Below are 25552 nucleotides of genomic sequence, written 5' to 3'. Positions count from 1 at the left end.
TTATTTCCTTTCCAAACATTTGTGTTTGCTGCCCCTTTATGTACATAACCAGTATTGTTCACTGAAATGTATGTTTCATACTCATTGGCATGTCTAGCAGGTTTACGATCAAGATGACTAGCCAATAACGCGATTCTCATGTTTTTAGATGTAAGACCTCTTTATGATTGTATTACATATTACGATTTTAATATTATAGTAGTGTAGTAGTGCAACCCCAGCAGCAGGGAGAGAGACTACCACATTGTCCTATGCCCTTTCTCAAACAGTTGTGTTTGCTGACCCTTTATACAGCTAAATAAATTACACCATCCTCCATCTGAGTCCTGTGTGCTGACAGAGGGCAGATCAAGTGTGGGATGGTGTTGTCTACACATCACAGGTTACACTGGCTACGGGTTCAAGTCCAGTAAGAAACAGTGCTAGTCTCCACAAAACAGGTTACACAAGCATCAGTCATTAGTGGAGCTGCTGGTCACCATCTTCCTCTACTGGAGCAGATAACTGGCCTGTCTCTTGGATGTCCCTCCTGCAGAGACAGTCTCATGTTTTGCTTCTTACCTCTGTTCTGAGGTGGCTGAAACATACTGTGATGGAAGAACCTGTCAGATTAAGTCACGGGGGCTGAGGTGCTGGACTGTGGTCATGGAGTGTTTCTGGTGAACTGAGATGTCGATGTTGTCCTTTCAAGTTTGCTGATGATGTAATGGAGAGTCTGATCACAAGTGGGCAGCTCTAAAGTAAAATCTCAATGATTGCACACACAGTGGGGAGCATTCCTTGCGCCCGGGGGGTGTTTCTTCTTCCTGTTCACTTCATTAGGGAGTTTTACCTTGTCACCGTCACCTTGGGCTTGCTCACTGGGAGTTTAGGCACTGATCACTGTAAAGTTGCTTTCAGACAATTTTTGAAACTTGAACTTGAACTGTTGTCCACTGTGGAACTGTTGAGAGCAGTCCTCAGAGAAAAGGAGCTTGGGAAGATTCAAAGTTGCAACACCAGCTTCCAACCAGAGCTTGACTCAGCCCCTCCAAACCTGCTCATGTTCAGCCTCTCCTGATTATTAGAAGGACCTGTTGCTAATTATACTGTTTGATGTAAATGGCACTCTTAGTTAAGCGCTCCTTTGTGAGGTGTTGTGTGTTCTTGTGTTTACTGAGCCTTTGTTTCTTGACATGCTCTATATTTTTCTGATCTCCTGGATTTGTTTCTCTGTCTAACATTTCTGCTTTTGGTAATTGCCCAGTTGTGATCTACATGATTTCCTGAACTCTGGCCTGACCTAGGATTTGGATTTGGTTTGTGTCTCGGATTGTCTGTCCTTGGAAATAAAATATCAACTCTGCATATGGACCCACAGTTTACTTTTACGCAGGTCGACGAGGGGCTTGATATGGCTGAGTAAGTCCATGCCAAGTGAAATCACAGCGTCATAGCTTCATGGGAAACCACATAACTAGGATGCTTAACCGCCAGATGCCCATATGGTAATAATAGCCAAACCACACCCCTGAGTGACTGTGACTGTGTGCTGTCAAAGGCTGTGAAGTTCAGGTGACTGGCTTGGAGCTGCAAATGTGGACCCTTGACATGCCTCTGTCAGCGAAGCTCACTGAGTATGTGGGTCATGAGGATGACTTCTGATCCTGTGTCCAGAAGGCTTCCACGTTCATGGCATTGTTTAAATTCACCTTGGCATACAGTCTGTTGGCTGGATCTTTTTTTTTAATCAGAGGGTAAATCTGGGTGAATCTGTTTCTGGCTGGCAGCAGCGATAGTTCAGCCTGTGCAGCCATGGCTGAAATCCAAAGGGGGCTCAGTGTTCGTAGAGGCTGGGAGCAGTCATTCTGGGGAGCTGGATTCACCCTTTGAAGTCTTTTCCTTGGGTGACTTCTTTGGCTCTGGAGAGTTGCCATACAGTGTTGTTAAGGCCACAGGCTGCTGCTCAGATCTGGGTAGTGCCTTTATTGCTGTCAGTCTGTCACTGAGAGATTTCATCTCTTGCTGAGGGCGATGGTTGTGGTGGTTTGGGTGCCTTCACTGCAGTGAGTGGGGCTTGTTGTTGAGGTTTTTGGCAGGTTGAGTCCATCTCTTTGCTTGAACTGGGCTGGAAGGTTCAACAGCCGCCTTGGCTTGGCAGGCAAGTTGCTGCCTGGCTGGTCTTATTGCTACAGCATTAACAGCAAAGACATCTGGTTCCTTTGATGCTGCTGTTTTCTTACTGCAAAGGCTCTGCCATATGTGCTATGCAATGTTCACCACTAGAGAGAGCACCAAGCCTTCTCCTTCAGCTGCTCCAGTGACATTACATTTAATATTAATAAAGAAACCAGTCCGCAGGTTCTGCTCATAATCATGGGAATAGTATCTAATTAATCCCTTGGGTTCTTATCATGCCCTTGTTTTCTTTCTCTCTGACTGTAGTCAGAAAGGTGGTAGGTGTTGATGTAAGTTCTGAAGAGCTTGACACAGATCATCAAAGGTGTACTGGTAATTGTTGAGGTTACTGACAGCCCAGACTCTAGCACTTAAGGTCAGGGATGGAATCCACAGGTTGATCATATCTTCACGTTTGTGTTATTATCTGGTTCAGAGTATTTATTGATATTTGGTGTGTAAGTAAATGCTCTAATCTGAGAAGGCATCTGAAGAATTTGCAACAAATGTGGAACATTTATTGCTATGGCTTTACCACTGAGAATAATCAATGAATCAGAAACTCCGCTATGAAATCTTGAGTTTATGTTAGAAAGTGAGATGACACATTTATTTTGTACAGTATTGTATTTTTAGACAGGATGTTCCCATAGTTGCAATCACAGTGACGTGTAATAAACTGTTCTTCATTCCGGTATGGGATGAATATTTCATTCTCATAGACTGGCCACCTCAGGGACACAGCTAAAGTCTAACAGTTTGCTCTAGGGCTGTAACTGACCAAGTTTTAGAGACATTTTTGAATACTCAACAGAGTTTATAGCATTGTTAAAGAAAAAAAAAAAAAAAAGACATGACCTTGTTCACCAGACTACACAAAACCATCTTCAAGCTCCACTGATTCACACATGCAGTTCTTGTGTTTAAGCAAACTAAGGTTAAGCATTTAGAACCTTATCTGTTTAAACATGCATTATAACTTCCGTTTGTTCTGAGGGCCTGATATCAGCCCACCTTGTTGCTTTTATGTCTCTGCCTTTTCCCATGGTGCTTTGCACATTTTATGATGTCTGAATCAACTCAGGGTCAAAGTACACTGTACATTCATGCTTTACAAGCTGACAGTAAACATATTACAAAGCAGACTCCACTCAGAATTTCAGTGTGCAATACAAAAATGCCAGTTATTCCCTGTCTAGTGCACTAATCCACTACACAGTTCAAAATCTGAAATATTGTAGCTATTGGTTATAGCTGTTACATCAGGTGAATCCGTGTGCAACCGTCTGTAAACATGAACACTCCCACTGACCTTGTTTACAGATATTCTTGGTCATAAAGTTGTAAAATCTGAGTGGAAAACGAAATGAAATGAACAGTCATAGAAAAGTGGATGGTCACGTTGCTTAGATTAAAAAAAAAGCACATTTTTCTAAGATGTCTTATTTGTTTGAATCTTTCTGTTAGTGTTTATTTGATGTTTTAAGCAGCAGTCTTTATTTAGCCCTTTGGTCAGAAAGAACAATGGTACAACCAGGATACAGTATTACAGGTAAGATAGCATTGCCAATGGTCCCTCCTAATATTCTGATCAATTTTAGAGAAATGCAAATTTAATCTAGTATTTGAGAAATGAATGTGTGTGGTTATGTGGGACATACATACATACACACACATTATATATATATATATATGTTTGTGTGTGCGTGTGTGTGTTTTATATGTAGGGAGATGTAAATAAGAGAGGAAACAGCTGTTTTTTTATACATATGTGTGTGTGTGTGTTATATGTGTAGATAATAACTGGTAACGCTGGTCAATTACCTGCATTTCTTTCATAATTTATGGACATGGTCCATTAGTGGATCCATGGATTGATATTTAACAGACACAAGTTGGCTGACAAGCATGGAGTACAGTATTGGGCAATAAAGAACCATTTGTCTGTGATTGACAGATATGCTAATGATGTGGGTGTGGCTGACTGTATCTGTTTCCCTCTACAGTGTTTCAGCAGGTGAGTGTAAAGAGCGTCAATAATCAATCTGAGAGAGAGAATGACTGTAAATGAAGTTTAGGGTGAACATTAAGGGGACACACTTTTGTTTTTTCTTGTTCTCTTATTTTTCCTCTTTTGTAAGACAAGGATATCTGATAATGAACTTTTGTGCAAAGTTTGGGCAGTTTTCGTCACTGTTTAGTAGAGATATCCTGGTCTGAGCTCAAAGATCAATATAAGGCCGATCAAGGCTTTTTTAAATGATGGGTATCAGCTTTACTGAGCACCACCCTAAGCCCGAGCCTTTGTTTTACCTGTCACACAGGTGTCATAAACGGAGAGCATAATTTATGGCAGGATGCGGCTAAAATGTCTGCAGAATGGATGTGTTTTAAATTGGGAAACGAAAGCAGTCTAAAAGCAACTTGTAATGTTTGCAATGCGACCATTATGGGGGCGGTAGTAACACAGAGCGACGTTCAATAGGCTACTACCGCTTTGATACGGCACCTAAAAAATGAACATTCAGCGGAATACAGTGAGTTCACTCAGATAACACAGACAAAGGCTGCTCCGACGCAACACACATTGGAGGATATACTTTTAAGAGGAGAGAGAAATTTCCTCGAGACAGCGACAAGGACAAGGATTGCGGGAGGGTAACTGTATTAATCGCATTGGATGACCAGCCCACGTGGTCGCGAATACAGCGGTGCCGTCAAATTCGGCAAATTGAGGCGAACGGGTTTTCTCTTAACTTGTAAATTTAAACGGCTTTTTTTTTGGTCAGCATACTCCGACGACATTAATTCTCAAGGCTACTAATAATAACCAAGGTATGATTTCAAAACTCGAACACCTAAAGCTTCAGGTGTATGTGATGTATGCGAGTTAGCCTAAACTAAGCACCACAGAGAGCAATACAGTCGCTTAATTAACGCTAATAATTGATAACGATAGTATAAAAAAGAGGCTTTCAGAAAACGTATCAGTGTAATTGACAGTTAGTCAACTTAACCACTTGAATTACTGTAAGATTAAATAAAATCGAACACTTACCACTTTTCAGGTATAACTCCCACAGTAGGAGAAGTAAGGAGAAATAAGGAGAAATGGGCGTTACCGAAGACACGGACCTTAATAGTGGAAGACACGTGACCGCGAAAGTGCCCGAAAGCCTAATAGAGGCAACAATGGCGCATGCATTCTCAGAGACGGTGAGTGAGATAAGTTAGCGAATTGTCAGGATGAAGACTTCGTTTTACTCAGAGTCGAAATCATTTTAGACAGGCTTGAAGATATTGTCCGTGTCTTCGGTAACGCCCATTTCTCCTTAACATATATTTGCATATAGGCGAACTCGAAAATGAAAACGCAAAGTGGGAAACGAAAACGAAATGCTGGTTTGCCTTTGCATTTTCATTTTCATTTTGGCAGATACAGCGCGTTCATGTCGAAAATTAAATCGCAGGATATGCGCGCACAGGTATTGAAAAAGAAATGTCAAACCGGGGTTTGAACTTTCATTTTACCATTTTCATTTACATTTTAATTTTGGCATGGATTACCTCCCATACTAACTATTTACTGGCTGATCAATGAGAGAACTTTTCGTGAGCAGCTTTTCTAAAAGAATTACTTTAAAGGATCTGTATTTCAAAAGTCTTCACTTAGAAGAACTAACGTAGAAAAATTTAGCTTTTTACCTACAGTTAACAATTCTCATCGGACTCGTCGCCTGATCTGAATTTAACAAACAGACGCAAAGTCTCAACCGTAGAACTACGGAAGCCCGTTCCCGCCAAATTACAAAACAATTTTGCTTTATTGCGACCATATTTTTCGCAATTCCGACTTTATTTCTCAGAATCCCGACCTTATTTTTTTTAGAATTCCGACTATATTTCTTGTAATTCCGAATTTTCCCTCATTTGACTTTTTTAGACAATCAGGCAGCGTCGAGTAAGTTAAAGTAAGATATGTTATACACTTAATGCAATGAGCAGCTTTACCAGTAGCAAAACCTGACGTCGGTAACAGGCTCCGTCGTCCAAACACCCAGTACTTGGTAGTTTTGTTTAAATCGAAAATTTTTATACAAGAAATGGGAAGAACAGCCTGATAATTATCTTCCAAGTACCTTACCAGAGCAAACTTTTTTTTCCCTGTGAACTAAGGCTAACTGTAGGCTGTAACTGTAAAGCTGCGTTTTAACTGTAGAACGAAATTAGCGGGTTTTGGTTGCTTGCCTTCGTGGGACATTACAGCAAGGATTTTTGAATACACCAATCAGATTACTCAAGAGGGGCTAGAAGCCACGCCCCCTTCGCAGGACTCTCTTCAGTCAAGACGGAGGACAAGCTGATCGTGTAATCAAAATGCTTGCTCTGATGTAATATAATTGTTTCAGTAAGTAATGATCATGTCCAAATAAACAGTGAGTGCACTTCCACTGCGTGAAAAGAGGTGTATCCGCACTGGAATACTCCTGTATATTCCCCGGATACTCCGCAGCATAGAATACTCCTAAATATGTGTCAGGTTTGGGGGTCTGCCTAGAGCCCATGGTTGCCATGGTGAATAATCCCTTGGGGGTGCTTGCAAGGGAACATTTGCACTTCACACGGGCCACCAGGTATCCTGCAATTGGTCAAAAGTCTTGCTTTGGATTGGTGGAGCAATACCTTGCCCCTCCTCTAAAACCCTTCCCCATTGGTGTATTGTGCCCCCCTAGACATGATTTCATATGGTTTATATTATAAATATTATTATTGTTGTTGTTATTATTATTAATATTAGTATTACTGGTGGTGCTGTTTTATTTTCATAGGTAGATTGTATAGATAGTCTGGCAGCTAGTTGGGCAGTCGTGGTCTAAAGGTTAAAGAACTGGGCTTGCACCTGGAGGCTTGCTGGTTCAATTCCCAGACCCAACATCCACAACTGTGTGCCCTTTAGCAAGGCACTTAACCCCAATGCTCACCAAGGAAGGCTGCGTATGGTGTGTGTGTTCACTCTTGGTGTGTTGGATGGGTTAAATGCAGAGGACAAATTCACTGTTCACAGTGTGTATGCAGTCACTTAAAATGAATTACACAAGTTTTATTATAAATAAAGAAAATACAGTATAATATAAATTATAAGGTATATTGACAAATATATATATATATATATATATATATATAGATATATATATATATCAATGTACAACATAGAATATAATACATTAGAAAGAATATACCATCATATCATAGTATATAATATAAATGCTTTTTGGGAACATAAATGAAACACTAAATGTTGAGCATTGCCAAGAGCAACCCAGCATCTGTGCTCTCCATTGCAAACCTATCCGCACCAACTCGTGCATGGTGTCCAAAAACATAGTTTTGGTCTTTGTCCAGTCTATTCTGTAGCACCCCACACAGTGCAGACAACTCTGTGCTAGGGAGGACCCACGCTGGCCTTCCATCCAAGATGGCGTCCTCCTCTTCAGAAATTATATCTACTGATGCAGTCTTCCATATGGCAGCCGCTTCTTCAGTTTCAAGAACACTGGCTCTGGCCTTGTGCAGCTGCAAAACACAGTAAAAACAGAAATTAGATCACTGAAAATAACAAATGGAGGAAAAAGTCAAAGAACTACTTGGGAAATGATTAGGTTTTGACTTACTCTTCTCCTCCTTTGCCTCGTTCTAGCGGCGATCCTGCCCCCTCTTTGTTCTCCAGATTCTCTTCTTGGTTCATCCTGTAACTCGTTCCAATAATCTCAATAGGTCTTGCAGGATACTAGAGAGAAAAAAAGTGGAGAAGAAAGGAAGATTGATTAAAAGTTCGTTTAGAATTTCAGGTGCTGTTATGAAACAATCGACATGATATAGCCTACTAACAACACGTTGTGTTACCTTGTCTGTGGATCATATCTGTGCGTGTTTTCAGCATTATGCATTCTCTGCACAGCTTCCTGTAGAAGCAAAATTAGTACAAAAGTTAAATTCAACCACGTTAAGGGATAAAGCAGATGAACAAATGCGAACGTATCAGAGTGTGCGGCAATCGAAGACAAAAGCCAGCAGGCTACAGAAATAAACTTACCAAAACAGAGTTATTTCCCGCTCGTCTTCTTGTTTGGGGGGCAGACTCCTCTTGCGCCTCTTTGATGTCTGACTCCATCCTGTCCAACCGCCGAATAACATTCTCCAAGAACGTTTACTGAGCAACATCTGTACTGTCAGTGCTCTCATCAGTTGCAATTGCAAATGCAACAAGTGACTTAACGTTGTGCTTTATTTGGCGGTCCAAATCTGCGGAAAGGTCTGAAATCCTGTCTGCCACAGTATTCCTCGTCAGGCTAATGTTGGCAAAAGCTTGTCGCTTCTCAGGGCACACAATTTCTTCAGCCTCCAGCATGCATGTTTTCACCAAGTCGCCCTCACAGTATGGCTTGGATGCTAATGCTATATTGTTAGCAGTAAGGTAGCTGGCTTTGACTGCCGCACCACTAATCCCTCGACTATGGGTAAAAACAGACCCGCTAACATTTCATTGATCTTTTCTCTTCTCAGTTGTCCTTGCAAGCTGTCATATTGTTCACTATGATGAGTCTCATAGTGGCGCCGAATATTATATTCCTTGAGCACTGCAACTTGCTGCTTACACACCAAGCACACAGGTTTCCCACTGACCTGTGTGAATAAATAGGAGCTGGTCCATTTTTCTTGAAATGTTCTACATTCTGTGTCCACTTTTCTTCTTTTTGACAAAGACATTTTGGGGCTTTGGGTCAGACGGCGGCAAAAGAATATTGTGTTGTATCCGCTACTCTCACTGAAACAGTGCGCCCCGGTGGTCAAATAAATAGATTGCAGTTAATGTCATAACTTCTCACATCTGGCAAATTTCATCTCGCGGGCCGGTTCTGCCCCGCGTGCCGTACGTTTGCCAGCCCTGCATTAAATCCAAAGGTCGACCGCCTCTGTGAGCAAACCCTCGTGTCATGTTTTTCCGCTGGGTCCTAGTGTCGCTTGGATGCATTCAAAATGGGGGAGGAAACTATTAAAAACGGCAATTAAACCAGATGGTGGAATTTGACAAACACTGTGCCTTTTTGAAAAAATGCGTTCTCCTGGCTGTGTCAACAAGCAGACATGCACTGGTCCTGTCACAAAGCAAAACTGTGAACCTTTCAGTAGTTTCAGCTACGTGTGACATCTCTTGCAAATTTCACTTGCACACTTGAGTAATACCCACTTGAGACAAGTCACTCACTGTGTCTTGGCATCTCTAATACCCACACACATACACTCACACACAGACACACAAACCAAACAGGCAGGTTATCAGGTTATATTCAACCATTTTTTAATGAAATGCCACCTTATAAACATAGAAAGAGTTGTTATAAACAAACATAACAACAACAAAATAACAACAACAACAACAACAAAATAACAGCAATGATAATAATGGTGATGATAATAATATACTGACTTACAGAATATTTTGTCAAGTGAATGAAGGAATGGACACATACAAAGTCTTGCGATAATATGATATTACGGTATAACCAACTGAATATTAAGACTGTGTGACATTTAATACTGTGTAATATGTAGTACAATAAAACCTCACACTGTGAATAAAAAAAAAATCGGAAAGAACTTTCAAACGACTGGCAGCAATGGCTGCCAAACAAAACCGTAAAATTAAAGTAAAATATCCTAATTTAAATAAAGTGAAAAAACAATAAATGTACAGAAAGTTCCTTTAAAGGTTTTTACAGAGAAACACTGTTATTTTACAGTTATTTCCTGAATTATTACAATCAAACTCCTTCAATACACTGTTAACACATGCTCAAAATTGTAAAACAAGAGTTTTATTTTGGAAGACAACACAAAACGTCTCTAAAAATACTGTATAAAAGATTTAAATCATATCAAAATGTAACTTGTTTGTGTCTGTGTGTAGATTTAATGTGTTTGTGTTTAGATTTAATGTTTAAATATGTAACATTAAAAAGCTGTAGAAGCACAATCTAAATATTTAATGATTCAGTTTTTGTAGAATTACAGTACAAACCTTAAATGAATACGCCATTGAATAATTAAAATACCCAATAACAGTAGAAAAGTTTCTTCAAATTTTCATTAAATAGTAGCTTTAAGAGTACTGTGAAATATCTTCAACTGAAAACATACTGAAGAAATAAAAAATAAATTGATATATCTACAAGATTCTCAGTGTTTCAATTAAAGTGGGGTTGGAAACTTAATTACAAATAATGTATACGCCACGTTTGATTCTAAAACACTTTTATTTACTGCATTCAGATGTAAATTTACAATATCAACCAATTATTCACAAACGGTTCTTCAGAGCTCTCCATGAGGAATTGAAAAACTAAAAATGGCATTTCTCCAGGAGTCTGTTTTGTCTGTTAGGGTTACTATCATGATAAGGTCATGATTTCACCTTTGACACAGGTGGAGAAATCAACAAATTATGCTCTTGAGTTGAGGGGGTTGTGTTCTGCTGTTATTTAACTTGTATATTCCAATTCAGGTGTTTGTTGTTTTTTTACAATATTCTCCTGACCCCTGGGAGGTCCGTATAGTTCTGATAATGTACCATACTTGGACAGACATTACACTGTCTTTTAATTCCATCCATCCATCCACTGTCTGCTGCTTATCCGGGACCGGGTCGCGGTGGCAGCAGGCTGAGGAGGGCAGTCCAGACATCCCTTTCCCCGGCTACATCCACCAGCTCCTCCTGGGGGATCCCAAGGCGTTCCCAGGCCAGCCGGGATATACAATTCTCCCAACGTGTCCGGGGTCTGCCCCGGGGTCTCCTCCCAGTTGGTCGTGTCCAGTATACCCCCACAGGGAGGCGCCCAGGAGGCATCCTGACTAGGTGCCATACCGCATGTCAACTCATGCCATTCCACCATGGGTTAAAGGATCAGTAGAGTTTAAATAATTCGGCTGAACGCGATCAAATCGACCAACTTCCTGTGAAACGTTTTCTTAGAGAAGACCGATACAAAACCTGCTCCGCCGAAAGCGATAATGCTGAAATAGCACCCTCTTTCTCTACATGTCACATCTCTGTATTTCTGTATGAGACAAACATGTCTAACTTATGTGTCATGTTTCATGTTTTTTTCACTACAGTGAACAGGCAGAAACTCGAGGATGAGACAGTGGTTCTCCGTTTTGTCTCAAATTCTGTTGGGATGGATAACGTGGATAAAGAATAATGGATAACCATCAGGGGGGAGAGCGGAGATGATGATGGATATTGATGAGAGTGCAGACACTGTAAGAGTCCCACATCCCACTACTAAGAGAAACCCTGCAGACCTACATCCAGGTACTGTGACAATCTGACTCATAAGTACAGATATGTGTACAAAAACAGAGAGAAAGTGTGTGTGTGTGTGGGGGGGGGGGGATGTCTGAACTGTTCATAGCTTCTTTGTGTCTGTTCACCCCCACAGGAAGTGACAGATGCTACAGACTGACTGCAGTGTATCTGGGGCTGCTGTGTGTTCTCCTGCTGGCTGTCATGATAGTGCTGTGTGTCTGGTACACTGCAGAGAGAACCCAGTTACAAACCAGTTATAATAACCTATCAATAGCTATAGAATGGTTATAAGCCAATTACAACAACTTAACTAAAGAGAAATATCCGTCAAAAAGTAGTTTTGAGAACGTGACCATGGAGAACCAGTTAAAAACCCGCCTCAAGAAGCTAACCAGAGAGAGCGACCAGTTAAAATTCAAGCACAATAACTTGACTGCGACAGTAGAGCAGTTACAGAGAGAGAAAGTCCAGTTACAGAGAGAGAAAGAAGAGTCTGAGTATGCACTGTCTACAGTGGGTGAGTGAACAAATTAATCTTTTCTTTCAAAGAGCACAATACTCTTCAGTTACAGCTGTTGTGTGTTTCCTCTTTAATTCACTTTCGGCTGCAGTGTTGTTAGTGCATTTGTGTTTGTGTGCTTGTGTGTGTGTGTGTGTATTAAACTATTCCTTCTTGTTAGTAATTGTGGCACTCTGGGTGTAAATGACTGAATAATTTACTTTGTCTCCTCTGTTAAACAATATGTTCTCAGTAATTACAGATGTTATTCAGTTGCTGTACTGAGTTTAAAAACCATCAAGAGGAAACAAGTATGTGTATCATACTGACATTCATTTGTGGTGTGTGTGTGTGTGGGTGTGTGTGAGAAAGAGAGAGAGAGAGAGAGAGCAAGAGAGAGATCTTATGTATCTCATATCTCTTTCTGCTCTGACCATTGTGTTTTAAAAGGTTGGAGATATTTCAGTCACAGTGTGTACTACAGTCTGTAGTACAGTCTGTTACAGTCTGTAGCAGTCTGTCTTTACGTAGTAATGAGTATTTGTCCGGGAGCTCCGGACATGCAAGTTAGGTGAATTGGAGACACTAAATTGCCCCTAGGTATGAATGTGTGTGTGAGTGTGTTTGTCTGTGTGTCTGCCCTGTGATGGACTGGTGACCTGTCCAGGGTGTTTCCCCGCCTTTCGCCCTGTGAGCGCTGGGATAGGCTCCAGCACCCCCTGCGACACTAATCAGGATAAGCGGCTTAGATAGTGAGTGAGGAATGACAGTCACAGCCAGGGAGCAACATGACTGCATATGCGAACAAACAAATCATTTACACATTTATACTCTTTCGTTAACGGTAAATGATAATCCAAGGACAACCTGAACCTGAAGACTTGGATGACTTAAATCAAATCTGACCGAAACATCCAGAGTCAGAGTACATGTTAACCTTTTTAAAAACCATTCAGAACCTCTATCTGATAATGAACATTCTGTTCTGAATACACAGAATCAAATTTAACCTAAACGTGAAAGCAGCGGTTGTACATAAATTAATAATAATAATAATAATAATAAATCTATCCGGTTGAAGTTTGTTCACACTGCTGTGCCAAGTATGTTCTTGTAATAACCTCCCTTGTAATAGTTGGGCTGAATTATTTATTTCGTAGTTTACGGATAATGCAACGCCTTATATGCATAAGTTCGTCAATAACTAACCAACTAAATAACTAACTAACTAAAATAACGACATGCTCAGTTCTATGACACACACTGCGCAGGTGTATGACGCTGGGTTGTAATTCTGAAACATTTGAAAAGTGCGTTTCTAAGTCAGTACGTCGTCCTGCTCCAGGTAACTGTAGAATGTCCAGAATCAAACACTGCTCAGAGTTGTTCTCAACTTTGCCGAAAGCACACGCTTTACGCTGCTCTCCAGATACCACAACCTTAAGATTTTCACCGAGACTTCAACTGAATATTAACATCTTTGACATTTTACCGTTATAGCTACTTACAGTTTAAAAGAAAAAAGGAAAAAAGTCCACAGGAGTATTTTCGCCTTTAGGCCCAATATTGGCCTGTTCAGGACTTGGCGAGCCCTCACAGAATTCATCTGCCACATCGTTTTCTTATTTAATTAGCCCTGTAGTTCATCTTAATTTACTATCGGAAGGGCTGTAGTTTTTGGAAAATCCAAAAAAAAGAAAAACTATTCATATCCTCGCCTTTAGACCTATAACTGTTTAACTGGTTGCTGTTCGAATTCATCAGACTGATTGTCAGTCCTGTACCTTAGCTTTTACTTTATTAAAATAGTATTTTAACAACCTTCTTTATTTTCAGAATCCATAAGAGAGATTCTTGGTAAGTGATTTACACTTTCATTCGCCATGCTTGGTCGTATTAATCTGATGTGATTAATCTGATTGCCCTAGCATTTCTGGCATCAACATACAACATCGGTTCTGATCCGTTTCACAAACTATTCAGTTAGTAAATTTATTATTATTATTATTATTATTATTATTGTTATATTCCCTCATCTTGATATAACCAATTTGAAAAATGCATTTATCAGATTCTAATGCTGCGATGTCATAGAAGAGCTGGAGTGCCAGCAGACAGGACTGTACAGACAGAGGAGCAGACCTGGTCATCATAAACAGTGAAGAGGAACAGGTGAGAGGGGGAAAGGTGAGAAGTTTGAAGATACATTTAAAATTTTAAATTCTAAGCAAAATCAATTTTTCAACAGTACAAACTACTGTAGCAGATGCTATTAACCAGACTTGCTAATAAAGACTACGGTTTGTTTAGTGTGTGTGTGTGTGTGTGTGAATGTGTTTATGTATTCATATGTGCACTAATTGTGTATATTTGAGGTTGTGATGATTATGTATATGTAAGGTTGTGGTGATTATGTATATGTGAATATGGTGTGTGTGTGTGTGTATGCACAAACAAGCGTGATTATGTTTACATGTGTTACAGGAAGTAGCATTGCTCTGGTCAGATGCTGTAGACTGGCTGCAGTATATTTGGGGTTTAACTGATGATCTTTTTATTTTCCCCTTTTTAGGAGTTTATATTGACATCGGTTAATGGCAATGTTTGGATTGGTCTGTCTGACAGAGACACAGAGGGGGTGTGGAAATGGGTGGATGGTACAACACTGAGCAGTAGGTAAGAGATCACTGAATTTAACTCTGGTCATGAGACAGTTATTGACTCTTATCTCTCAGTCCATTGGTCTGTATGAGAAATGCATTAAACAGACTGATTCTCTGTGTTCTTTCAGGTACTGGACTAAAGGGCAGCCCAGTAGAAGTTACAATGGAGAAGAGGACTGTGTTGTTAGTACCGAGGTGTTGGACTGTATGTTTCATGAGAGAGAGAGAGAGAGAGAGAGAGAGAGAAAGAGAGAGAGTTCATGTCTTAAATGGAGGGTTAATTGTTTTGCTGCTACTCAGCAATAAAGAACACCATTTGGAACAATTCATCCGTTTATTTAGTAGCATAGATCCAGATGCTATTAGGCTAAGATACAATAGGCGATGTAACCTATAATATTATGCAAATGTTGGGTGGTGCGGATTGGCTCTTGTAACGGGTCGGGTGGATGCGGGTACTAAAAAACTAGTGTGTGTTTGTGTGTGTGTGCATGTTTGTGTGTGTGTGTGTGACATTGTCCCTCAAATAGACAGCTCACCAGTAAGAGGTTCCCTTTCTTTCCCTCCCTCTCTGACTCAGTCACAGTACCCTGTGCATTACTGTCAGGTTTCAGGTCCTAGTGTTTCTTTCATGTCAAAGGCTCATTAATGGGTGGGAAATATATCAGCCTGACTGTGGAGACTGTAAAGTAAGTGTGTGTGTGTGTGTGTGTGTGCAATAGACTAACAGAGACCATACACTCATCCGGATGCATTTTATAATTTGCTTTTTCGTACTTAGCAGCTATGTTTTTCTAACTGTTTGTAACGCTGCAGGTCTTTACAACTGCCCTGATGCAAAGGCACAGCAGTGTGCTAAAGTTGTTACCTGTGTCTGCATCTTGTTACATAGGCCACAAATATAAATTGTGAGGCTTTGATAACAGAAGATTATCAAGTTGCATGAAGCAGTCTTCCCCTTTCAGAAAGGGAAATAACCAGGTGTTGATGATATTGCAGTGGAAGTTCACTAAACCTTCAACTGAGATATTGCTTTGCTGGTTGTTTATGTCCTGGTTTTCTTCATGTTGTCACTACCTTGTTTTCCTGGATTCAATCAGTTCATTATTCAACTAGCCTGGACACCTGCTCCCATTCATCTAACCTGGTTTTCAGTTTTAATAAATACCACTGTTTCGCTTAGTTTTACTGTGTTGGTAACGCTTTAATTTAATGTAAATAATGGGTTTGGCGCCCTCTTATGGCTGCAGTTTTGTTTGTTAAGCTCGTGGTCATGTGACTTCAATTTAGTAGCAAACCACTTGTCTGTGAGGTACAGTCGATTTCTTCACTTGGTGGAGTTTTGGCCCACATATGCTTGTAAGTAGTCATCCTGTGTTGAGAGTTTGACATTTTATGTTTTGAAATGTTTAGGGTGTGAATACAACAAGTTGCTGGTTTGTATGGTGGGTTTTGAAGGTTACAAAAGTTGCGTTACTAGGCTAATGATGTTAGCAATTGTGCTACTCTTTATATGGTAGATGGTAAGCGGCGCTGTCAGGCGTAAGATATATTTTGTTTCGCTGAGACAATATAACTTGTCTGCGTTGTTTGATACCAAGACTGATTGTATCATTTTCTGTTTATTTCAGTTTTGCAATAAAGAGAAAGTTTGAATCCATCCTCGCATGTTCGCTGTCTGTCTAGCTGGATACATTCAGTTAATCTTAACGTCCGGCAAGGACAGAAAATTTACCCTACCTGGACCAAATACCCGCCGCTTAGAGCGGAAAAAGGTTTTGGAGAGAATGGAAAAGGTTTTGAGCACAATAATGAACAATGATCAAACTGGTTTTATTAAGCGTAGGTATACTGGTGATAATCTGTGGTCTCCACTTGAGGTACTTGAGCATTATGAAAATGAGCACGTACCAGGGCTTGTGTTTGTTGTAGATTTTTTAGAGGGCTTTTGAACAACTGAGGGACTATGATTAAAATGTCTCAATACCTCAGTTTTGCACCCTTATTCATGAGGGGTTTTGAAGTAATATCATGCTCTAAAAACCAGAATATCAAAACAGTTTTCTTTCATACACATTTGAACCCTCATGACATATGTGATAAGAATGCCTGTTGTCATCATATATATTCATATTAGCAATTTGTATTAGAGACAATCAGGATATAAGAGGCCTTAAAATGAACGGATTAGAATCCAAAAAATCTATTTTCTAATGATACAACATTTACCATACAACCTTCTCAAGCAGCCTTAAATCAGTCAGTCAGGGTCCTGAATAATATTCTATCCTCTACATGATCAGGGTTGAAGCCAAACTTTGACAAGTGTTTTAAGGCTATGTTCTCTGAGCTTTTGAATTCCCAGTTGAAGGTCTAGATAGATGGAGCAGTGTTCTTGTGGTCATACATGTGTGACCCACCCAGAGGGCTCCACAGGGCCACAAGGTACAAATACACACTAAACCTCCACTGAGCAAGCCCAATTTATTGGGTAGGAGATCCTGATGCCAGTATAGAATATTGCGCTCAGGCTATTCAACTAAATGGATGCAGACAGAGGCTGTATTACAAGTTGTAGAAGTTTTATTTCTATATCTCTCTTTTGTTAGAGGGTTTAGGTAGAGCAGGGCTGTAGTCAAGACCACCCTCGTTGGGTCCATGACATGCCCAAGACCAGGACTAGTCGAGATCGAGTCAAGGCTGACTCTAAAGAGAGGTTGTGACCAAGTCAAGACTAAGTGCAGATGCGATGGAGACTGAGACAAGTTCTACACAGGGAAAAAAAAACAACAACAATATTTGTAAAAGATCAGAGGTTATTATTCGGCTATTATTTTTTAGTTGCAGTAACAGAGACAGTCACAGTTATAGTGACAGAACCTATCAAGAATTCTGGATTGTGCTGCAGACCAAGTTGCACATTTTGGTGTTTGATGCAGAATATAAAGCTAATGTTTCCATGTTGATCTTCATCACTTTATTTGATTTTTTTTCCATATTAGGAGTTAGTTGAATGATTGAAGATCAATACAGTGACTGTTTCGATTGGTCTGACTGAAACGGGTGGAACAAACAGCACTGACCACTGGGTTCAAATTTGATTCAAATTTGTTCATGAGCCAGTCACTGACTTTTTACCCATTCTGTCTCATTATGTCTACACCATTTTGGCATAGATTTAGTTTGGCCTATGTTCAGAGTAGAAATAACTGACCACTCCCCCCAGTGTTGTTTCTTTTTTTTTTCTTCTTTTTTTTCTTTTTTTTAAGGGCGCCCTAAACTGAGTCTGACCCATTGCCATTTTGCCAAGACACTATATAACTAGCACAAAAATAAATAAATAAACTTTCCTCTTTCCAGCTTTTTCTCAGTCAAATGTGATTCAGGAGGACCCACATTTTGGTGATGCAAAGGGATGCAGTTTATTCCATTGTTAATTCACTCAGTCAGGAAATTTGACCTCTGCATTGTAACCCATCCAAGGTTTATTGGGCTGCTGTGGTCCAGAGGTTAGAGAAGCGGATTCGTGATAGGTGGGTATTGTGGGAGGGGAAAGCACTGTTCATTCATCCTGCCTGCTTTTTTTCCTACTGAATCTCTAACCTTTAGGTCATGGCTCCCCCAAAATTGGCTGGTTTCGATCCATCAACCTCTGGGCTATGGGCCCAGCACACTTCTGCTGCGCCACTCTGCTCCCATGAGGGGTGTGCCGAAATCGATCCAGGGACCTCTAGATCTTCAGTCTAACGCTCTCCCAACTGAGCTATTTCGGCTACAACAAAATTTAGACTACACCACAGAAACTCTCCCTTCCAAAATCTCTGTGTCCCATGAATGAACATCATCAAAGCCATTTGAGGCGGAGACATTTCAAAACATTTGAAACGGAGAGGTGACGGTCAAAGGGGGAACCTCCGTCTCCCAATAATTTGAAAATTTGAGGCATCATGCCAGGACATCCCATGGGAATGTGGACGGCTTGTCTCACATGTAGAGCTGTAGGACAATGCCAAGTACAGTGACTGCTGGACTGAAAGAACACCAACAACATAAAAAACACATGACCCGTAACGACACCAACAAAAGGCACATGGTGATTTAGTTTGAAATCCTGAGGCCTATCAAGTCACAGCCAAAAGAATGAGTCTGGGGAGAATGAAGGAGAGACGACAAATGAAGCTGATGAGTCTTTCCTCCTCCACAGACTAAGCTGCCTCCTGTCCAGAGTGCCACCTGCTGGGCAGTCCTGGGAAGTGCCCTTAACTGTCACCCTGGAGCCCCAGGTTGAAGACCTCATCTGACCAGTCAACACAAGCACTGTTGTCTGCCACCTCTGCAGTCTACATCCGCCCTCAAAGACCTAGCACTGCACTGAAGCCTACTGAGCACCATCACACCTCCAAGCACTTGGTGTGCACTACCCACGTCTCGACTGGAAAGCACTTTGGGTCAACTCCTGTTGTTTTTAAATGTGCTATATAAATAAAAGTAACTTTACTTGACATGTGCCATCACTTGCACCATGTGTGAAAAAATACCTCTCCTGGAGTCAAGCAGCTGCTTATTTCTGGTTTGTTTGTTTCATAGTTTGTTTCATTGATTGTTTGATTGATTGATTTAACAGAAGCCAAAAAAATTGCTATCAAAAAAAAAAAAATGCAGCATGTTTTGCAAATACAAATGCTACTTACAAACAAACATAGGACACATTCCACAAACGTAAAAAAAAGAATGCAAATAAATTAGCAACATTGTCCTTTATTAATTCACACAATGGGGAAATTTGACCTCTGCATTGTAACCCGTCCAAGGTTTATTGGGCAGCCGTGGCCCAGGGGTTACAGAGCCGGGCTTGTGACCGGACCGTACTGTGGGAGGGGAAAATGCTGTTCATTCATCCCACCCGCTTTTTTCCTACCGAATCTCTAACCTTTAGGCCATGGCTCCCCTAAAATTAGCAGAGGATGGTTTTGATCCATTGACCTCTGGGTTATGGGCCCAGCATGCTTCCGCTGCGCCACTCTGCTTATGTGAGGGGTGTGCTAAAACCCGGGATCGAACTAGAGACCTTTAGATCTTCAGTCTAACGTTCTCCCAACTGAGCTATTTCGGCTACAACAACAGCTGGACTAAATGCCAATCTAACTCTGCCACATTCATGCCTAGAATTTGATAACTGCGTCAACACAGTGGTAGGTAGGCAAAATCATCAGTTAAAATGGCCATGGGACTCATAAAATTGTTCCGCTGCTTTGTGAACATGCAACGTTTTTTTTTACTGAAGTAACTTTTGTGACTCCCCTTATAGACAAAAACATGAATATTAAGAAGCTACTTACTATTGCATTGGACATATTACTTAGCCTACAAAGCATCAGGTACAGCTGGTAGTGCTCCATTCACAGATCAGCGCATGCTCTGCTGTGACGATACGGTCTGTATGTCTGTCTGTCTGCCTCTCGGTTATGTCCTGTGCCCACTACTGTGTTGTTTCGTCTATTATTGTCCAATATTGTGTAATCAACATCTAGTTTGTTTCAGCGTCGTTTAGCATTGCCTGTCGATATGTGGATCAAATTACAAAAAGCCATTTGGATTGTATTCATCACACTGTGGATCAACACCTGGAGTAGTTGCGCGTTACCACCAGAGTTTTGCGGCAACAAACTCACCTACACCCGGGAAGACCCTCTCCAACTCCAGTCCTCCATGCTAAGCAGGATCAAACCATCCAGTGCCCTCCCCGGAGAAATCTGTCCAAGGAAAAGAGGAAAGTGGAGAGGGGTGCACACCAGGCTGAGGAGACATCCCTTCAAACCCCCTCTCCCCTCCATCATACTGTCCAATGTATGATCTCTCCGGAATAAGGTAGACATACTCCACGCAAAATGCCTTGTGGAGTGGACCTTCAGGGAGGCCTGCGTCATCGCCCTGACCGAAACGTGGCTGGACGAGGCTGTCCCGGATGCCGAGGTACAGCTTGACGACTTGACCATCTACAGGGCAGACCGAACTGGGGAGTCGGGCAAGGACAGAGGTGGTGGGGTCTGCATGTTTGTGAACAACCGATGGTGTAAGAACATCAAGATCCACAGCAAGGTCTGTACTCCTAATGTGGAGATGCTGACCCTATCCCTTCACCCCTTTCATCTCAGTTGGAACAACAGTTGGAATTACCAACTGTTGTTATCAGCTGCGTTTATATTCCACCCAGAGCTAACATCAAGGCTGCAGCCGAGCTAGTTGCTAACAGTGCTAACAATATGCAGGGTAAATATCCTGAGGCCCCAGTGTTTATTGTTAGTGACTTCAATAGCTACAGACTCAACAGTGTTCTGACTTCATTTCATCAATATGTGGACATACCGATAAGAAGGGGAAACATTTTGGACTTGTGGCAAGGGAATATCATAGACGCTTACATCTCCCATGCACACCTGCTGCTTGGATTTGCTGATCACAATGTTATCTTCCTGCTTGTGCATTACAGATCAGCACTGAAACATCACAAGCCCCAAACCTACAGAGTCAGCCAGTGGTTGGAATATGCTATTGCACAACTCCAGGGTGTTTTTGCCTGCGCGGATTGGGATATCTTTGATGGAAACTTGGAGGATAGGGTCTACGTTATTACAGACTAAATCAAGTTCTGCATTGCCACAACCATTCCAGTCAAAACAATCAAAAAATGTCCAAATACCAAACCATGGATCACCGACCATATTAAGCACAGTTTAAGGGAGAAACAGAAAGCCTTCCAACGGCAAGATTGGGTTTTGCTAAAAATCATAAGTCAACAAGTTAAGAACGACATTATCAAGGCCAAAATCAAATACAAGGAGAAACTGGAACAGGAATCCAGCACTATGAACACTAGACAAGCCTTTCAGAGAGTAAGAACCCTCACAGGTCATGACTCAAAACTCAAGTTAACTCCAGTAAGTGACCCTGCCTCATTTGCTGAAGACCTCATTTCTTTCTACACACGGTTTGACACCACCAACTGTACAGAGCAATGCAAGGCATTACTGGAGACCCTACCCATCACAGAGCCAGCATACCCTGTTCCCTTCACAGTGGAGGATGTACGCTGGCAGCTAAGTCGGTGTAAGCCGGGCAAGGCCCCAGGACCAGGTGGCATCCAGGCAAAGGTGCTCAAGGTCTGTGCCACTGAGCTCTCTCCCATTATGCACCCCATCTTCAGCGAATCCTACAGAACTGCCTCAGTACCCACCCTGTGGAAGACATCCATCATTATACCAGTACCCAAGAAACCACGCCCATCAGAACTAAACCACTATCGACCAGTCGCCTCAATAGTTATGAAGTGCCTGGAAAAACTGGTGTTTAACATCATCCTTTCAATTGTTGAACCACAGCTGGAACCACATCAGTTTGCCTATAAGGCCAAAAGAGGGACAGATGATGCTGTGGTGCCTCCTTCACTTCCTCCTACAACACCTGGAATCACCCAGTAACTTCGCCAGACTACTCTTCATCGACTTCAGTTCTGCCTTCAATACCATTCAGCGCCACCAGATGATCAGGAAACTCCACCACCTCAATGTTCCCCACTTCTCATCAACTGGGTACACAGCCTCCTCAGCAAGAGACCACAAACAGTTAGAGTGGGCACTGTATCATCTTCAACCACCATCACCAACACCAGAGCCCCACAAGGTTGTGTCCTGAGTCCCTTTCCTGTTTACCCTCTACACCAATGACTGTGTCAGCCTTTCACCTGTCACCACATACCTGAAATACTCTGATGATACTGCCATACTAGCACTGCTCAATGACAATAACTCTGTTTTAGACTATCAAAACTCCATCTCCCACTTTACAAAATGGTGCTGGGATAACCACCTGCAGCTGAACGTAGTGAAGACGAAAGAGCTGATAATTACCACCTCTAGCACACACAACACGGACCATAACCCCGCCCACAACCCCATCTGCATTAACAGCAAAACCATTGAGATAGTGGATTGGTTCAAATATCTCACCCTAGACAATAAACAACAACACACCACGGACATCCACAACACTTTCTGTCATCCGGAAACTTAACGCACTTTCTGTCGCCCCCCCACCTTCTGCTATTGCTGTACAAAAGTGTGCTCCAACCCATTCTCCTTTATTGCTCCCCCTGCTTCTTCAACATGCTAAACGCTTGCAACAGGAATAAACTTACACGCATAACACACAACGCCTCAAAAATGATCGATCTCCCCACCCCCAACCTCCCAGGTCTCATCAGCAATGCTATTACACGTAAAGCACGTTTAATCACATATGACTCCGGGCATCCACTAAATCTATTCTTCAGACTGCTTCCATCAGGTATCCGATACAGATCCCCAGCTTGCAGATGGGCACACTGTAGTAGGAGTTTCGTCCCCTCTGCCATAATAACATTGAACAAAATACCCTGGTAACCACTAAACGCTAAGATTCTATGTATATGTGTGTAGATGCTTGTCTTAATCTGTGGATTTATGATGGGCGGATGTATCTTTGTTGGGGGTGTACAGTGTCATTCATGTATTCATGTCTTGTTATGTCTATGTTAGGTGTACGTTGTGCTTGTGTGAGGCAAATCTTGGTGGTGGAATCACATGTGAGGATTGTACAAGTGTGACAACAAATTTCCTTGTAAAGGACAATAAAGAAACTATCTATCTATCTATCTATCTAGTGTATGGATACACTGCTGCTATGTTCCTCATCACAGTCTAGGCATGTGTGCACACATTCATGGGATTTCTGTCCAGGACATTGGGTACCCGTTTGCCACTTAAGGAGAAATGTCACCAGGAACACATCCTCTGGATGCAGCAAAACTCATGTTTCTGCCTGGTTTCGAACCAGGGACCTTTCACGGGTGAGGCGACTGTATGAGGCGAATAACCACTACACTACGGAAACTCTCTTTTGCTCTTTTCAGACCATTGTGTCCCATGAATAAACATCACCAAAGCCATTAGAGGTGGAGACATTTCAAAACATTTGAAACGGAGAGGTGACGGTCAAAGGGGGAACCTCCGTCTCCCAATAATTTGAAAATTTGAGGCATCATGCCAGGACGTCCCATGGGAATTTGGACGGCTTGTCTCACATGTAGAGCTGTAGGACAATGCCAAGTACAGTGACCGCTGGACTGAAAGAACACCAACAACATAAAAAACACATGACCCGTAACGACACCAACAAAAGGCACATGGTGTTTTAGTTCGAAGTCCTGAGGAGGCCTATCAAGTCACAGCCAAAGGATGAGTCTGGGGAGAGTGAAGGAGAGACGACAAATGATGCTGATGTGTCTTTCCTCCTCCACTGTTCATTCATCCTGCCTGCTTTTTTTCCTACCGAATCTCTAACCTTTAGGCCATGGCTCCCCTAAAATTAGCAGAGGATGGTTTCGATCCAAACTAATGTTCAGTTAGAGCTTTTCAACTTTTTGGTGGTGCATAGCGATGCAGGAGTGATTCAAGCCATCCTTGAATCGCAGGTCCTGCTCCAAATGTGATAAGCTTTTTCCTTTATGCTTTTTTCTGCTTTTTTCCTACCGAATCTCTAACCTCTCTAACCCTAAAATTAGCAGAGGATGGTTTCGATCCATCGACCTCTGGGTTATGGGCCCAGCGCAGCGGAAGCGTGCTGGGCCCATAACCCAGAGGCAGGTAGGATGAACGAGAAGAGCTTTCCCCTGCCACAATATGCATGGCTAAAGTGCCCTTGAGCAAGATGCCTAACCCCAACTGCTCTCCGGGCTCTGCTGCTGTCCGCTGCTCCGGGTGTGTGTGTGTGCTTGTGTGTTCACTCCTACCTTGGATGGGTTACAATGCAGAGGTCAAATATCCCCATTGTGTGAATTAATAAAGGAAAAAGACGCATCAAAGCATCTCACGACACATAACCACCAACCTCTCACTGGAGGCCCTCAGACTCCTAATGGGGGATCAGACAACCAGCCTTTGAGCCCCCTTGCTCGGTTTACACAGCTGCCTCCGGAAATTCAGAACAGGCTCCTGGGAAGTGTTGAGGTTAAACCCCAGGAAAACCTCTAAATCAACCCACCCTCCGACCTTTGTCCGCAGCTGTCAAACAGCGGACAGACGGCCTTTATGTGAAAGTTATTGTTGGATCATGGACTGCTGATTGTGATTGTCTCTATAACCATTTAGACACATTACCCCTCAGTCAAAATATAAATTTTGGATGGTGAAGTTGAAGTAATGTTCACATTTTCAGTAAGACAGACTCTGCCCTATTGTCATTCCAACTGGATTTAATGTAAACATGACAGCTAATCGTATCACAGGACTCAGCCCCTATGAGATCATCACAGGGCGACCACTGAAGCTGCCTGGTATGCCAGACTTGCCAGGAACCGATGTTCACATTCTCTCTTACTCCCTGCTTCAGTACTGTTGCGATCTCACCAAATCTGTTTCAGCCTCAGAACCCAATTTAAGGACGCTTGGGGAGAACCACAATGGGGAGATACTTTTTAATTCCAGGACCGTGTGTTATGATTAAGACAGTTTTCTTTTCAGGTCTAGGCCTAAGATGGGAAGCAATGCTGCTAATTTCACCGTCAGCAGTTAGAAGAAATCAGGGCAGGAAATGTTGGATTTACACCTTACATTGTAGACCAATTAAAGGTGGTCAGAGTGTAGGAGCCAGTGGGAAGAACTGAGCTGTTTAGAAGCTCAGGGGCCACCCCACGGTGAAGATAATCGTCAATACCATTCTAGCTTACACCTGCTTTATGAGAGTCTGCCCGACCTGATGGAAATACCACATAACAGCCTGGCGGGCCTTTTTAAAACTTTATAACTCCAACACTCAATAGACAATGATCTT

The 25552-nt window shown here is 41.9% G+C and overlaps 1 protein-coding gene and 1 non-coding gene across 2 annotated transcripts in view; one reads left to right on the top strand and one right to left on the bottom strand.

The window, feature by feature from the left end:
• LOC115823847 (NACHT, LRR and PYD domains-containing protein 3-like) overlaps window positions 1–25552 on the top strand; it is a 704547-nt gene that overhangs the window by 421206 nt on the left and 257789 nt on the right. The gene's annotated exons all lie outside the window — the stretch shown is intronic.
• Window positions 19727–19799, bottom strand: trnaf-gaa (transfer RNA phenylalanine (anticodon GAA)). The gene has a single exon. It is a non-coding gene; the product is annotated as a tRNA-Phe (tRNA).

The sequence above is a fragment of the Chanos chanos genome, chromosome 11 (genome assembly GCF_902362185.1).
Source record: "Chanos chanos chromosome 11, fChaCha1.1, whole genome shotgun sequence".
Classification (NCBI taxonomy): Eukaryota; Metazoa; Chordata; class Actinopteri; order Gonorynchiformes; family Chanidae; genus Chanos; species Chanos chanos.
This window is presented reverse-complemented; position numbering and strand designations above follow the sequence as displayed.